This window comes from Oculina patagonica, chromosome 8 (assembly GCF_052425735.1).
Source record: "Oculina patagonica isolate OP01 chromosome 8, crgOcupat, whole genome shotgun sequence".
Lineage (NCBI taxonomy): Eukaryota > Metazoa > Cnidaria > Anthozoa > Scleractinia > Oculinidae > Oculina > Oculina patagonica.
Window position 1 is genome coordinate 20,602,182 of NC_135765.1, and position 18,005 is coordinate 20,620,186.

The window sequence follows — 18,005 nt, forward strand, 5'->3', positions numbered from 1 at the left end:
TCCCTTGCAACAACAGCCAATCGGCTCAGCTGTTAAGCAGTGATATCAAACCTATTAAAAATGGACACACAATCCCTTAGTTTAAGCCCGACATAAGGATAGATCAAAACTAAATAAATGTAAGTAAGTATGTAAAGTCTTTATTTAACGAGGGTAGCACTAAAATTGCATAAAAAATGCTAACAAACCAGTGGCCCTCTAAAATTATTTACAATAAAAAATAAAAATACACTAGAATACAAAAATAAAATATTAAAAAGGTAAAAAGAGTAAAAAGCCTTGCCTCTGATGTTTAGAGTCTTTCTTTGCAAAGCCACTTGACCAAGCGCATAAAGTTACGAAAAAACATTATTTCCCTGTAAAGCGGTACTGCAAATCTTGACCATTGTCCTGTGTTTCATCATACCATTTGATAACCTTTCTAGTAAGGCATTTAGCTTTAACTTCATACTTAAGGGCAGTTGCAAAAAGGTCTACCTTTTGGGACATCATTAAACTTCTTGCATGCACCAGAAAGATTAGATTTGGTAATAGCCTCTTTTAAAACACGTTAAAAAGTACTGCCATGCATTGTTCTTTAGATGGAGAGGCTCCACATGGGCTTTTTCTATCAACTTGCCAATCAGTGGCACAAATTCCTGGCAAATATTTTTCTTTGAAATGAAATCTGTGACCTTAGTTCAAAATTGCTTTTCATTGAGTTGTTTTGTTGATAAAGACTGCTTAAATTTGTCAACTTGGTTAGCAACTGTAATCCTTTCTTCATACTTCCAAGGATGCCAAATGGTTCCACCATTAGTTCCAAATAATTATGATCTTTAAATCTGAACAATTTTCTTTTGATATATCATTTGCAAATGAGGAAAAAAACTTGGCACTGTTTGATAACTCACCCTCCAAGGCAACATAGCAAGTATTTTCATGTCAATGGGCACTTCCTCAAATTTAAAAGTAACCTTGAGACCCTCAATTTTAAACCTTAAACCAAAATAAAATAAAATTAAAATAAAACAACAAAATAACATAAAAAAAAAAAATAAAATATGTTGGGCAAACAAATAAAATAACTGCAAGTCCTCACTGTGCCGGTAAAATTACAGCAAGCTGTCAAAGTAATTGTGATTCCATCGTTTTTAAGACCAGCAAAAAGACAGGTGTTATCATAGTTAACAGAGGATATGGTAATGAAACCTGGAAAACATCAAAGGAGCAAATAGAGAGGCCAAGACTTATGTTGGAAGATCCACGACCGTGCAAATCTTTTGCTTTGCACTCATACACTATGCATGAATTACAGAATCTCATTTGTATTTACGAAAGATGCAATTCGCAAATTATGAAATTATATTTACACACAAACCTTTGTCTTCAGCCGGTTTATTCTCCTGTTACAGTAATTGTGTTCAGCTCTGTTTTCATTGCTCTAGACCATTGCAGGGCCTTCTGCCTAGCACCTTACATGCCTTTATGAAGTTTGCAAGATCAAACCTATTACTCTTCAACTGAGGCATTGCTACCATTGCCCTCATAATATCGAGTGCGCTTTCAGTCCTATATCTTTGATAAGAAGTGAAATTCAGCAAAACAAAAATCATACGATTTTTACCTGGTCATCAAAGCATCTTTGCGTGTTGCTTATATCAGCTTTCACTTCTTCTCTTAAAAACCTTTCTAAGGATACCTATAAATACTTTCAAGCACAGAATCGATAGCCGACAGATAGTTCACATCCTTCTCGTTTGAGATTCTCTGATAGCAGGCCAAAAATACTCGAGTTTCATATCAAAAGAAAGCTCTTGAATTCAGCTTTCGACCAAACCACATTTTGAGACCTTATGTATCCCGGAATGCATTTAGAGACGTCTCTTTTATGCAAATAATCTAGGCCCCAGTCTTCTCGTGGCAATTTTGGATTAGGGTGCCATATTTAAAGACAATTTGATGCCTTTTTGACCACCCACTGACCTGACATGAAGTGCATTGCATTGCATTGTACAGACAATCACCATTAGTGCTGGTTTTGACAACAACTATAACAATATAATAATAAATCTTAATTGAAACACAATCTGTAAAAAGCAAAAAGATGCTTGAAGGGGGGGTGGGTGAGGCGTGTATTTAGAAGCTCATCTACATAACATTTTGACTTATTTCCTAAAAAACAAAATGATTTTACGTAATAAAATTTAAATAACCAATAATATAATTGATTAAATAAAGATCAAGAATTTCAAATCATATATACAACTACTTCTTTATCTGTGTCACTTGGAATTAATGTCAAAGCAGAGACATTTCTGGAGGCTGAAGTGTAACGATTTCAGGAGCAGTCAAACTTAATTTTTTAAAAACTTCCTGCTTGATGTTAAGAAACCCTTTGGCATCTTCTTTGAGGAAATTAGATATTCCTCGCTTACTAATTAACGTGTATTCTTCATGCTGATTTAAAAGGTTGCATGTTCTCGTCAAAAGTCAAACACTTCTGTTCAGCCGTCTTTTTCCAAAATTCTGCGCCTGCAGTTCCAAGAGATAAACTGTAATGGCATTGCAGAAAATAATATTGTGGACAGAAGTCGGTATAGTTTGGAGGTAATCAGGCTATTTTATGGGATTTGGCCATTTACGACAAAGGCAAACAAGACAAGAAAAGAGGTTTATTTTAACTTTAATGCTTTAATGCACATGTACATTTAAATCAAAAAGAATTCAGGTTGCAAAAGTTCCAAGGGGAAAAGTAAGTGGCATTGGTCGCAATTTTGAGCCCTGTTCTTTGAGATGGAATTCAGTCACAAGCCTCCATGGCTAGCCTGCGAATACAGCCGCCTCTCCGCTTTCTGATCTGCTTGCTGCGTTAATTATCTACGACAAGTACTTGACTGCACACACTCTTTCATGTCCAAATCTGCTGCCTTGAGGTTCAGACCATTTTACAGCAAGAGCGCATCGCTTTGCTCCCCCCTACGTCCACAGCGACTACTTTCCTGCATACATGTATGACTCAATGGACTTGGACGGACCAAAGTGGATCACTCGAGTGACGCCTTCACAGTTTACCCCCATACCATAAGCAAATGTTGCAATCTGGTCAAGGACATTATCTTTAACACTTGATAGGATTCCTGAGTGCATCATGTCCACCAATCAATTTCTGTGATTACTTTCTACATGATACAGGGATGCAACTCAAACATTCTGAATAAATGTGAGCATTGTTTTATAGTTTGACAGTAGATGATTGTCCGTTGACTGTCTTTTCCTTTCTCCAACAACTCCTTTATCAGACACTGGAAATTCTCAAGTAGTGGCAAAGAGGTGTCCAACTTCTGCAGTAAATATCTCACATTTCATTTGTTTGGGCTTATAAGATTTCTTTTTGAGATTCAAACTCCAAAAGTTCAGTTGCAGTGAGGGCAACCAACGGCACATTGCTTATAAAAGATCTGATCTTATTAATCAAGAATACCATCGACAAAATGCAGACAGATCCTTGTTGTCCACAGCTATCCCAATTAAATTGCGCCAATAAATATCGCTCTCGAGCACCTTTTGCGATCTTTCTGATGCCAGCGTCGATTCGGGCGATATAAAAACAAAGGTAAACTTTCCTTCTTTGATGCCTTGAAGAACTGCTAGTTCTTGTTCAGCACCCACAAACACTGCTCTTAAGTTGAGAGAAGTCAATTTCTTGACCTGGTCTTGCATCAACACTAATAGCGGATGATTACGGTATCTTTCTTCCAGCAAGTCAACAAATTTTTTTTTTTTAAGAGCATGCGCGGCCTCGCCCCGAACTAGTCGCATGTTTCAAAGCTAAGCTAAATGCGGCTTCCTCCGCTCGGTTAACTACGGTAAAAAGTGCCTAGTTTCAAAGAAATATATTACAAGATGTCTGGGACAGCTATGGCCACGTCCGGAAAACATAAAAGAGGCGACCGTGGGTCGGTCGAGGATGAAGCGAGTTGTGCCAAAAAATCCAACATGGCGGACCAAGACGAACGCGCGTTAGAATCCGAAGATGAAAATACCATTTCCTTCGAAGAACAAGAGCCCAGTCTACGCGATATAAAGAACCTCCTCATTAACATCCAGGCCACAGTATCGAGCATCTCGAAAGAAAATAAAGATCTAAAACAAGAACTCACCGACCTAAAAAACTCGTTCGCGTTCTATGACCAAGAGCAGCAGGGATTCAAAAGCAAGCTGGAGAAAGCTTCCACGGCAAACGCTTCCCTCAAGAAAGAGCTAGACGACACGAAAAAAGAAGCTAAAACAAACGAACAGTTTGTTAGACGAACAGATCGACGACTCCCAAAAACTGTGGGACGAATTTGACGCATTAGAACAGTACACACGTAAAAACTCTTTAGAAATCCATGGAATACCAGAGAACCTTTACACTGACCCGGAAAGCGTTGTCCTGAAAGTCGCCAGCGCGATTAACGTCGCCATAAAGCCTGAAGAGATAGAGATCTCTCACAAACTACATCGCCCCAAGAAGGGTCGTAGACCAATCATCGTGAAATTTTGTAGTCATAAGACGAAAGCGAAATTATTGTGAAGAGGCCATTTTAGTAAGGAAAGCAGTCACAACAAGCTCAACTAGCGGCCATGTTTATTGCACAAACTCTGACTCAAATCACGTGACAACTCAACTCCTTAAGGGGGAGGGGTCTGGATACTTTTGGCTCTCGTTACACTGCCCCCTCCTTTAAGTACACTGGCCTCAGTGTAAAGATCCCGATAACAAGACTTAAACATGAACGACTGACATGAGAGTTGAACATTAACAAAACTGTCCAGTTCCTAGTACGCAGTCAGCACGTATCCTATCAAAACAGAACTAGTTAGATCCAAACTTTTACAGTCTCAACACACGTAATAACTCTTGAAAATTACATTAACTGTCCAATGTCTATGCAAGTGAAAGGGTTACACCCAGTCACCATAACGATTTGGTTGTCTCCGCTCTCGTCCATAACGACTCCGTACATTCTGTGAGGAGTGTCCACCCAAAGGGGTCTCGCAGTCCTCCTTCTCGCTCGGTTGTCTGCTAGCTAGCATAGCTGGCATAGCATGGGAAGGTATCTCTGCATCTGCATCAGTTTCTGCAACTTCTTCAGTTTCACTGCTCCCTACATCAGATTCAGCATCGTCGGGCATTGCCTCCGCCTCCTGTGGACTGCTGCCAATAACAGGATCTAGACACTCCATGGCAGCACCGCCATCAGACTCGCCCTCCCTCAAAACAGCTGAAACAGAGCCACCAGTAACAGGCTCATCTTCTCCAGCACTCACAACTTGGGATTCAACAGGCGTAACAGTCTCTTCTTTGTCTGAGATCCAACTCTTTAGGGCAGGTCCAAGATATGGCTTAAGACGATCTGCGTGAATCACTTTAGGTTTCGTTCTTCGACTTTTCTGAATACGGTATGTTACATCTGACAGCACAGTCACTACTAAGTAAGGGCCTTCCCACGGACAATCCAGCTTGGGGTTCCTGCCTTTCTTGCGACGAATGTTGTGAAACCAGACACTGTCCCCAACCCGGTATGGCTTATTAGAAACTCGCTTGTCATAATTTCTCTTCTGACGCTCTGCAGCTCTTCCCAGATGTCGCCTGGCTACTTCATGTGCTCCGGCCAATCTCTGTTGCAGAGCCACGGCATAGTCGGTTGTCAACGGCGGTGTGTCTGGAGCTGACTCAGTAATTACATCCAATGGTACTTCAATTTCTCGCCCCAGCATCAGCATGTTTGGTGTCTCTCCTGTGGACTCATGAACAGAGCTTCTGTAAGCCATCATACATGGTTGGAGCTGCAGGTCCCAATCGTCCTGACTTTCTTTCAACTTGCCACGAAGCATTTCAATCAGTGTTCGATTGTATCGCTCTACCTGGCCGTCCGACTGTGGATGAAGTGGCGTGGTCCTAGTTTTCTCAATGTCCAGGAGCTTACACACCTCGGCCATGACCTTGGACTCGAAATTGGTCCCTTGATCACTGTGTATCTCCCGAGGGACCCCAAAACGGCACACGAATTCACTCACTAATTTCTCAGCTACTGTGACGGCTTCTTGATTGGGAATTGCATAACTCTCGGTCCACTTTGTAAAGTAGTCTGTTACAACAAGGACAAATCTATTACCACGAGGTGTCTGAGGAAGGGGTCCAAGTATGTCCATGGCTAGGCGTTCCATTGGAGCACCGACTACATACTGCTTCAGTGGCGAACGTCGTGTCTTTCCCCAGTTCTTTTTAGCACCGCAGTCATGACAAACTTTGACCCACTTCTTGACTTGAGCAGTCAGACCTGGCCAGTAGTATCGTGCTCTAAGTGCTCCCAGTGTCTTATTAACACCCCTGTGGCTCGCAGTTGTATGATTATGGTGAGCCTTAAGTGCAGTCTCTTGCAAGCTCCTTGGAAGTATAATCTGATACTTTTTCCTGGTACCACTTCCCTCCTCCCATCTCCGACACAGTACTTGATCTCGGAATTCCAGCTGGTCCCACTGAGCCCAAAGTGCCTTGACTGTACGGTCATACGGAGACACATCCTCCCACCCTGGTCTAACAGGACTTGCCTCTTTGAACTGGATGATCACTTTGAGGCTAGGATCTGCAACTTGTTGGCCATAAAGGTACTCTCGAGTCCAGGTTGGTTCCAATTTAATGGTGTTGCATTTTGAGTCAGTTACAGGATGATTGGCTGGGTAATGTTTGTTACTAACTGACGACAACTCTGTTTCACATTGCTTGTCAAGAAGGGCTTCTCTTTGCTCTACCACAAACTCACCACACACAGCAGGTGAAACGTCAGTTTGAACAGCAACACTAACCATTTGCTCAACCTTCTTCCACTCCTTACACCATTTGCAGCCATCGTTACATGGTCTTCGTGACAATGTGTCAGCATTCTGATGCCGCTGGCCAACTCGATATTCAATCTCATAGCTAAATGAACTCATAAACTCTATCCACCTCGCCAACTGTCCCTCTGGTTCCTTGACTTTAAGCACTGAGCGAAGGGGTGCGTGGTCAGTTCTTATGCGAAACTTTGGCCCCTGCAAATAATGGCGGAACTGCTTCACGAACTCCACAACAGCAAGAAGCTCTTTTCGTGTAACACAATAATTTCTCTCGGCCTTGGTCAGGGTTCTGCTTGCATAAGCAACAGGATGTTCCACTCCGTTCTTCAGCTGGCTCAGGACAGCTCCAATACCATGATTACTGGCATCCGTGTCAAGTATAAACTCTTCCGTGTAGTCTGGGTACGATAAAACAGGGGCCGTAGACAGCAAGGTCTTCATTTTCTCAAACGACAACTGGCACTCGGGTGCCCACACAAAGTCAACTTTAGCTTCCGTCAATTTGTGAAGAGGTCTAGCTACTTGGGCAAAATTTGGAACGAAGCGCCGATAGTAACCGGCAAGTCCTAGGAAACTCTTAACCTCTGTTGCATTCTCTGGTACTGGCCATTCGCAAACTCGTTCAACCTTTGCAGGGTCAGTCTTAATGCCACTCTCGGACACAATGTGGCCTAGGTACGCAACACTCTTCTGGAACAGCACACATTTGCTGGGTTTCAGCTTGAGTCCAGCAGCCTTAAAGCGCACAAACACCTCCTCTAAACGCTTCAGTTCTTCCACAAAAGTTCTTCCGTACACAATTACGTCATCCAAGTATATCAAACAGGTTTCGAATCTGAGCCCAGCTAAAATAAGCTCCATTAATCGCTCAAAGGTACTAGGAGAGGAAGTGAGGCCAAAGGGCATGACGGTCCATTCGTAGAGGCCTGAGGTGGTTACAAAAGCAGCTTTGCCACTACTAGCTGGATCCATGGGAACCTGCCAATACCCAGACGCTAGGTCTAATGTGGAGAACCACTTTGCCCCAGAGAGAGCAGACAAGGAATCATCAATGCGTGGTAGCGGGTATGCGTATTTGACAGTTGCAGCATTCACTTCTCGGTAATCCACGCAAAATCTTTGTGACCCATCCTTCTTGGTCACCAACACCACAGGAGATGACCAGGGACTGTTTGATTTCTTCACAATGCCACGTTGCAACAAGTCCTCTACCTGTCTCTCGATTTCCGCATGTTTGGATGGTGAAGTGCGGCGAGGTTGCTGTTTAACGGGTCTTGCGTTTCCCGTGTCTATGTGGTGCCTTATCAAGGTGGTTCTGCCCAGGTCTTGCTCTGATAAAGAGAATACATCCTTGTACTGATGTAACAGCTCAGCCACTGCCTGGCTTTCCTCTTCAGTCAACTGCTCTGTGCTTCGCTGCCAAAGTTCCTCGAGTGGATCTGGTAACAAGACCCCAGAATCCTCTTCTACTTGCTGAGTGTTGTTAGTGCACTGCATGTTCGCTTCAGGAAGTTCCAACTCTGCAACACCAGTTACTGGCTTGGCCACAGCTACAACAGTTTGAGCACCAATGGTCTGCGTTGTTTCAGAGGTGTTAAGAATTCGCAGAGGCACAAGGCCAGTCTCTCCTGCAGAAACTAAGGTTCTTCCAACATATAGCCCCTTATCTTCAAGACGGTTGCCACAGGGTTCCAAGATTCTTAGTCCTTGATTGACACTTTCATTCGAAGATGATTGACGGTGGAGAAGACGAACTGGTATTACTGCCTCACAGTGCGGTTCTATTGTAACAAGACGCCGCGTAACGCATCTTAGGCTAAGTTGTTGGTAACCCTCACTGAAGCAGTCGATCTGTTCTCCGTTTATGATAAGTTGCTGTTGGACCAAGTCAATTTTCGCATCGACATCTGCCAGGAATTCCATGCCAAGTATAGCGGAATCCTCAATGTCTGCTACTACTACACTTAAAGTGACATCTTGCCTCCCAATTCTCACAGACAACTTTCCAGTTCCATACGTACTGGTTTTGCGACCATCTGCTACAAACACTTGCGAACCATCTTCACACAAAGGAAATTTCAAACTTTCGGGCAACTTCATGTAACACTTAAAGGATAGAACATTTCTCATGGCACCTGTGTCCACCAGCCAAGCAAGTTTACACTGTCCAATAAAACCAATAACATAAAGTCCATACGGTCTAGATTTTTGATCAGGCAGTACAGTCATTCTTTCATCAATTCCACAATTGTCAACAACAGTGTCACTAATTTGGAGCCCTTGTAACTGATTGCTCAGGCATCCTCCCGGCTCCTTGGGGACACCCTGTTCCCGTTTCCCGAAGGCTGGGTAGGTGCTGATCCTCCTCTTAATCTGGGACATTCTTTTCTCAAGTGCCCCCTTTCTCCACAATTCCAACACTCCCATCCCCTCCTTTGAGCTCCCTGTGACCCTTGGTTTCTATTGGTTTTGTTACTCTGTGACTGCATTTGTCTTGACAGAAATTCGTTTAATTGGGTGATGATGTTTTCCTGGGCTTCTAATTGCTGTTGCTGCTGGTCTATTTTGTTTTGTAGCCCATCAACTTGCATTTGCAATTGTGTTCGTTCCGTTTCCATGGCTCTGACTTTACTACCCGCCCGTCTAAAAGAGTTATTGCTGTCCAACAGCCGGAGGGATTCCAATTCTCTAGCAAGGGAAAGGGCTTCATCTAAAGTGCTGGGTTTTTCCCGCCTAAGGTACAGCCTATCATCTTTCTCACTTAATGCATCAATAAAATGTTGTACTGCAAAGCGTTCTTGCACAGGGGTATCTACGTCCTGGTATGCTAAGTCTACCAATGAACGAATATCTGTAGCTAACATTTGGAGACTCTCACCTTCAAACTGTCGGCGATTTAACAGCCTAGCCTGATGTAACTCGGCCTGTTTCTCCACGCCAAAGCGGAGTTCCAGTCGCTCGACAATCTTTGCATACTGTTGGCCCTCCGATTCTGTTAGCCCGCTCAATAATTTCCTGCTTTCGCCACGAAGACTCGCTGTCAAAAACATAGCCTTCTCCTCCTGGTTCCATCCGTTGATGAGTGCACAGCGCTCAAAATGCATCAGGTATTCCTTTAGAGGTTGTTTTCCATCGAAGTCTTCGGGGAGTTTCACTGGCTTTCTGATTTTTCGCTCGGCTGTGAGCTTAGACGACTTTGCAAGGTTTGAGCTGTCACTTTCTTCGCTACGAAAAGGATTTGCAGATGGTACAAGTGAACTCGGTCGTGCTGTTACCATCGGTGAACTTACTGACGATGTGATCGGCGCTGACGTTTCTGCGAAACCACTGTCGTCGTCACTTCGAAAGGGATTTGAAGACTTCGCACGTGGTGTTTCCGTGGCTGAGATTTCTGAGTTTTCTCCGACCTCTGATCGTACGAAAAACGGGCTAAGATCCTCCAAATCCTGCTTAAAAGGATTTCCAGGCTTAATTGGAGTCGACCACCGCTGCCACCAATGTGAAGAGGCCATTTTAGTAAGGAAAGCAGTCACAACAAGCTCAACTAGCGGCCATGTTTATTGCACAAACTCTGACTCAAATCACGTGACAACTCAACTCCTTAAGGGGGAGGGGTCTGGATACTTTTGGCTCTCGTTACATTATACAAGGAAAGAACTAAGCTAAGAAATGTTAAAGTATCCGACATCTTTGAGTCCTATGCATCTGCGATTGAAGCACGAGAAGGAATTTTCATCAACGAAAACCTTACAGCATATAGAAGGCACATTGTTGACAAGGCGTTCCAAATGAAGAAAACTAAGATCTTTACTAGCGTTTGGACACTAGATGGAAAGATTTTTGTGAAATGCTCGCCCGATGATCGACCGATAAGGATCCTCTCCGAAGAAGACCTTGAGGACTTCGGATGAACTTTGCTATGAAACAGATTTTGAGCGGAGGCAGCGGTCACGGCCGTATAAAGCTAGGGTTTGTTTATAAACTGCTTTATTTATTTATTTATTTCCTTTCTACAAAAACTATTACCTTTTTGGCATGCTCTACCTCGTATTTTATACATGTTTTTTTGTGATTTATTTGTTTCATGTTCTCGCTTTATTTGCAAACACACCTCAGCTTTTTGTGAGACGAAAAGTGGATAAATCGACTGGAATCGAAGTAGTATTAATCGTTTTTCAAAGTCTAATGCTAATTATCTTAGAAGCTTATTGTTCTGATCATGTAGCTAATTCCATAGTGGTATCACCTTTTATAATCTGAAATGACAACTCCTTTTGTAGCTAAGTTTTGCTCGTTAAATGTCAGAGGTATAAACCAAATGCGTAAAAGGAGGCAGCTTTTTCGATGGCTTCATAACAACAAATTTGACATAATTGTTTTGCAAGAAACGTATTCCACAAAAAGCGTTGAAACTGTTTGGAAATCAGAATGGGGAGGTGATGTTTATTACAGCCACGGTACAAATCATTCCAGAGGAACAATGATTTTATTCAATCCTAAATTACCCATTCATGTAGATGACATCTTCGCAGACGAGAATGGCAGATTTTTATTACTCAAAGCAACTGTTCACGATACTGAATTTCAGCTGTGTAACATCTACAGCCCTAACAACAACACTGATCAAAAAGATTTTTACTCAAATTTACTCAATATTCTTAAACATCGCTCAGATCGCAAAATGATTGTCGGCGGCGATTTCAATTGCGCGTTAACACCTTGCGATAAAATTGGCGGATCCGACGTGAACAAGAAGAATAACGTAATTAGTGAAATCAGAAATTTATGCACTTCTCTGAAACTCCTTGATGTCTGGAGGTGCCAACACCCTAATCAACAACAATTCACGTGGCGAGATAAAGCTTTCAAAGTACAATGTAGATTGGACTACTGGATGATTTCTGAAGATCTTAAACCTCTCGCTTTAGACACGAACATCAAAAACTCCACTTTAACAGATCACTCCGCTATCACCCTGACAATCCAGTCCCAAGATTATGTTCGAAGAGGTCCAGGTTTCTGGAAAATTAACAATTCTCTCTTAAAAGACAACAACTTCATTGAACAACTTTCACACAAAATTCCTCAATTCAAAGACAAATATAGTTACCTTTCTGACAAAGGCCTTGCTTGAGACATGATAAAAATGGAAATAAGGGGTTTCTGCGTTCAGTACTCTAAAAGAAAAAACAGAGAACGCAGAAACATTGAAAAAGAGCTCTCGAGTCGTATCGAGCGTTTAATGAAAATCTTAGAAACCAACAGATCGAAAGAAAATATCACAGAACTTTATCGACTTCGATCAGAATTAAACTAAATTGCCGAGTATAGAACTAATGGTGCTATTATCAGAAGCAGAATTCGATGGCACGAGCATGGCGAAAAAAATACGAAATATTTCCTCAATTTAGAAAAAAGGCAACACTCCAATTCCTTTATTGCAAAACTTAAAATACATGATGATCAAGAAATAACAGAAGCCAATGAAATCTTAAAATGCCAAAAACATTTCTATAAGGACCTTTACTCCGCCGTACCAACCGATAATTCGAATGATAAAACTTTCTTCGATGATCCAAATCTTATTCGTCTAAGTGACGCTGAACAAATCGATCTTGAAAACCCCCTAACGAAAGAAGAATGCTTAAAAACTCTAAAAGAGTGCGCAAAGAATAAATGCCCAGGAAGCGACGGCCTTTCGGTAGAATTTTATTTACTCTTCTGGCCTCTATTAGGAGATGAAATGGTTGCAAGTTTCGATTATGCTTTCACGCACGGAAAGCTAAATATAACCCAGAAACAAGGCATTATTAAAGTAGTGCCCAAGAAACGAAAAAACAGACTCTACTTAGAAAATTGGAGACCGATATCCCTTCTCAATATTGATTATAAAATAGCAGCCAAAGTCATAGCTAGCAGACTATCTAAAGTTCTCCCAAACATCATAAATGACGATCAAACCGGGTATATCCAAGGTCGATATATCGGACAAAACATCAGACTCATACAAGATATAATGAAAGTAACATCCCTAGAAAACATTCCCGGCCTCGCTATTTTCATCGATTTCAAAAAAGCTTTTGACTCGCTCGATTGGAATTTCTTAAACAAAACCTTGCGGTCGTTCAACTTTGGACCTAACATTCAAAAGTGGGTTAAAACCTTCTACACCGATATCTCCAGTTGTGTCATCAATAACGGCTACGCGTCGGAATTTTTCCATCTTCAAAGAGGCGTAAGACAGGGGTGCCCGCTATCTGGTATCCTCTTTGTCCTCTGCGCTGAAATCTTAGCCAATGCTATCAGAAACAATCAATACATCAAAGGCATAAAAATTTATGACAAGGAATTTAAAATTTCGCAATATGCTGATGACACGACTGTAATTCACAAGGACAGAATGCCAAACCAAAAATCCAAGTAAATCACACGGGGTAGAGAAGTGCGTGACGTAAACGAACTCGACAAGAAATTCTGACTACGACAATAACAGAGTTTAATTGACAGAGTTCAATGTTCCATACAGGTTCAAATTAAGAGCGATACAAAGATGATTGATTCAAACCACGTGCTAGTGTTGTTGAAATGATTGCCGTAAACCGTATGTCGGTTCGAACTGAAATATAATAGCAAAATAGAACTAACGTGACTAATAAATCTAAGCATACAAGCTAAACAATTCGCGAGATATATAATTATAGCTAACATTCACAATAACGTCCGAATGAAGAAACGTAACATAATCTGCGCATATACTAATCTTATAGAAAGTTAACCAACGATAAAGTCTTATATGACGGCTAATTTTGGATAGGAGTTTATGACAATTAACCTTATAATAAGATAAAACTTAGCCTAGCGAGATAGTTTCTTAATGGTTCGAGTATAATATGCCAACTAAACTAACTCGATATAAACGGTATAGAAGCTATCCTAATAGTCGAGAAAAACGAAACTTAACGCAAAACAAATAACAAGGAAAACTAAGGATAAGCCTAAAAATAAGGAATAGATAACTTACTTTGGTTTGCACACGCACTGAATTAGACTTGATAGAGTAGGTAACCACGAGTGTAGAGAGAAATCTATGGCCCAATGCCGAGTAGATGTTGACGCAGTGAAGTCTACACTAGAACTGGTCTAACTTAGAAATTCTTACGGATTTATCTAACCGAGAAACACGTGCGCAAAACCTGCGGTTATGACGATTTTCCTACATCGGACATAGCAGCCTAGGGCTGGTCTACCACAGTAAATAAAATAAGTAACACGCGGTATGATAGAAAGGATAATTCGATAACATTTAAATTAAAGTAAGTTCCTGTGATAAGATGTGGAGTAAACGTCACGTTTCAAAACCAACAACGACTGCCTTTGTTTCTGACATAACCTCAGCTGAAAAGCTGTTTGAGATACTGAACGCCTTTCAGCGTTCTTCAGGACTAGAGGTAAACAAAACTAAAACCGAAGGAATGTGGCTAGGTGCTCTCAGACATAACTCTGAAGCTCCCTTAGATATTGCTTGGCCTTCAAAACCGATAAATTCCCTTGGAATTGACTTTACCTACAACGAGGAAGTCTCTTACAAGAAAAACTTCGAACAAAAATTAGGTTCAATGAAAAGCATACTCAACATATGGCTTCCAAGAAACCTCACTTTGTATGGCCGAATAACTATACTCAAAACCCTCGGACTATCCAAACTCATCTATAACACATCAATGCTGTCTTTTCCGCCAAACTTCCCAGCCTTAGTAAAGCAAACCATTTCCGATTTTGTTTGGAACAGTAAACCTGCTAAAATCAAGCACACGACAATGATAGGACCAAAGACAAAAGGTGGTTTAGATTTACCGGACTTTGACACCATAAACAAAGCATAGAAAGTCTCCTGGATACGAAGATTACATGAAAGTAAAAATAACGCATGCTGGAGTCACATACCGTTATCGTTTATAAAGCACTTAGGAGGACCTTTTCTATTTGAATGCAACTATGACCTAAAATCGCTTAAAATAGATATTCCAATTGACTTTTATAAAGACGTCCTTTACATCTGGCAGACTATTAACCAACACTCTCCAGAAACAAGAGAACGAATACTTAATGAAATCATATGGAACAACTCTTTTATCAAAATTGAATGCTTCTCCGTGTATTATAGAAAATGGCACGAATCGGGGGTCGTCCGAATCAAAGATATTTTCTGTGGAAACAACTTCTTAACATTTAATGATTTCTACACTAAATTCCAAATCAAAACAACATTTCTCAAGTACTGTGGCTTATGTAATGCCATACCTGCTAGCTGGATCCGTTCACTAAAAAGCTCTGCTGACGAAGCGCAGCGCAAATCAGATCATAACCAGAAAATAGATATCGGTAAATTGTCATGCAAAGTGGCTACCAAAATTCTCATAAACAAAAAGTTTGAAACCCCGACCGCAGAAAGAAGATTGAGGCAATTGAGTCTGGACGATAGCACAATACGCGCTATCTACGATATTCCTTTTAAAGTAACAAAAGACACTCGACTTGCTATCTTCCAATTCAAAATTATTCACCATATTTTACCAACCAATTCAACCCTTTACAGAGATAAAATCAAGGACCATGATAAATGCCACCTATGCACGCAAACGCAAACCCTGAGACATCTTTTTGTCTCTTGTCCGAATGTACAGACTTTCTGGAATACGTTTGCTACGTGGTGGAACGTCAAAAATGACGATTCCATTGAGCTACACGAGAAAAACATTATCTATGGTTTTACAACTAACTTTCCTTTACGACTTGGCTTAAACCTCTGTGTACTCATTGCTAAATATTATATCTACACTGCCTCGAGAGATGAACAACACTACCACTTCGAAACCTTCCTAGCCCTTCTAAAAGATAAAATATCTATCGAAAAAAGCAGCTCAAAGTCTCAAATTCAACTCTAAGGCTTTTTTTTTAGGTGAAATTTTGTAAGGCACTTTATTTTATCTATTTATTTTATTTTATTATTTTCTTTCTGCTTCCTTTTGTCCGTAATTAGTCTTTGTACTCGTCACGAAGTTTTTTTGTTTACCTCGCTTTTTCAACAAATTACCTCAACAAATTTTCATGCATCCACGCCTGAATGAGAGGCACCATTTTAAAGATAAGCGATTTGCCATAACCTGTTAGTAAGTTGACAAACACGTCTTCTCCCCAAACAGAACTGTACAGGGTCTAAATTTGGCTTTCATGCTATAATGGCACGAGAAACATAGGGCAAATGGACTGAAGGCTCTGTCGAAAACTTCCATAGAAGTGTGAATAATTATACTTTTATAAATTATGCAAAATGTCATAGCAGACCAATCAGCGCTCATGACCAGATTCCTGACAGGTTTACATCATCACTGTAAATTGAAGCCAGGAATATTGTATAGTTGCTCTGGTGTTTTACTATCACCATAAAAAATGTCAATCACCATAATGACTTTAATGTCAAGGTCCTGGCTTAGCTTGTAGTTGTCTGGTGTTATTGGGCCAGATAACTTGCTTAATTCTCCTGAGACAGGTGGTATGGAAGGTAACAAGCCAGTGGTTATCCTATTCAGTCATTCGCCAGCACTCTGATCTGTAAGTAAGATGGCTAGAGAATTATGTTTGTGTAACCTAACATTGGTCTTACAGCTAAGGTACTTGATTTCCAGATTGATTATATGTTGGCAAATGCAGCTGTTGCTTTATTCAAATGTCACACAATGTCCTTTCCTGCCACACCATGCAGGTTAACATCTTTTCCTTTGGTACATGTTGGTAAACTTTTCCACATATTGCAGTGCTTGGTTGTTTATCAGGATGGGTTTCTTGTTAGGGTCATTGGGCAACTTTAGTTTTATCCATGTTTAATTTCATGCCGATGGTTCTGGCTATGCCATATAACCTCTTCCTTTTGTGTCTGACTGTGGGAGGACAAAACGTCTGTGATCAGCAAATTCCAAGTGTTCCTGTTTCATGTAGAGCACCCACCTTATGCTAGTGTGATGTTTCTCTGTGACATTCTCCATGTAAGCCAGTCTATGTTTATTTTTAGACAGGAAGGCAGATATCACACATCCCTGGTGCACACCGGAGTAATCAGCAAAATAATGTCTTTGTTAGTCACAATATTACCTGGTCTTTGGACAATGGGTACTGGGAGATAATAAAACCATACTGTTAATGCTTTTGGTTTTTAAAACTTACACAATTGCCACCTACCAAACACAAAGATGCCTACTATTTCCCTTTTTGTGACACAAGTTCTCACATTCGAAATAACTTCCTGAAACCAGAACAATAATCAAATAATAATTAATCTTGGTGATCTTAAAAGAGGTAGAGATAAAGGTCATGTACATCCAAATGTATAAATGACAAAAATAGGTAGACACTATGCTGTAGTCAAAAAAAATGTTTCCGACGTTTTGGCAATGCTGCCTTCTTCAGGGGGACAAAACTATTTGGCCGTTAAACCTCACCCCAAACTCCAGCAGCACAGGAGCAGTCGTAAACAAATTGATCCTAAAACATTAATTTATTATTTTAATAGGGCTCATGTTGATGGCAGTTGTGAAACAGAAAATCAAATGACAAGGTATTTTCGTTCTCTGCAACCTTCTCTGATCAGTTTCTGGGGTTTGGAAGAGTGGGTGAGGAGGCCTAAGGGCATACGAAGTCACAGCAATAACCAAAATCAGTTTACCAACACCATGAACCTCATCATTTTTATTGGTGAAAGAGTGTCCAACAGGCCGAGTTTCATCAGTCCTGCGACAGTAAACAGTGTATAATAAATTATAGCAGAAACAGCTAATATGATCTAATCGCTTCATTTGACATTGAAGAAGCCATGTCTCTGGATTTTTTTCACAATTCTTTTCCTTAACAAATTTTAAGGTATCACCCTGGTGAACCAGCGACTGGATACAGGATGTGTAATTGCGGATATACAGGGTGATCTGGCGCCTTTGACGTCTAGTTGGTTCTACAGTAAAGGCTCCATCTTCAACCTTCACTGGTTTCTCAAAAACGTCCGTTCCGTAAATCTGCAAAGCCCCACAGAACTCCAAAATCTCCTTTGTTAGAAAACGTTTATTAACAAAAGCAGTCACCAGCACAAGATG

The 18,005-nt window shown here is 40.9% G+C and overlaps 1 protein-coding gene, 1 long non-coding RNA gene and 1 pseudogene across 3 annotated transcripts in view; all 3 read right to left on the minus strand.

Annotated features, from left to right (window-relative positions):
- Positions 1-18,005, minus strand: part of LOC144662715 (conserved oligomeric Golgi complex subunit 8-like) — a 95,272-nt gene that overhangs the window by 5,898 nt on the left and 71,369 nt on the right. The gene's annotated exons all lie outside the window — the stretch shown is intronic.
- LOC144663190 (uncharacterized) lies at positions 33-3,132 on the minus strand (annotated as a pseudogene).
- Positions 13,347-14,220, minus strand: LOC144662762 (uncharacterized). Its single transcript, XR_013572523.1, has 2 exons — positions 13,886-14,220; positions 13,347-13,480 (listed from the first exon to the last, which is right to left on the minus strand). It is a non-coding gene; the product is annotated as an uncharacterized LOC144662762 (long non-coding RNA).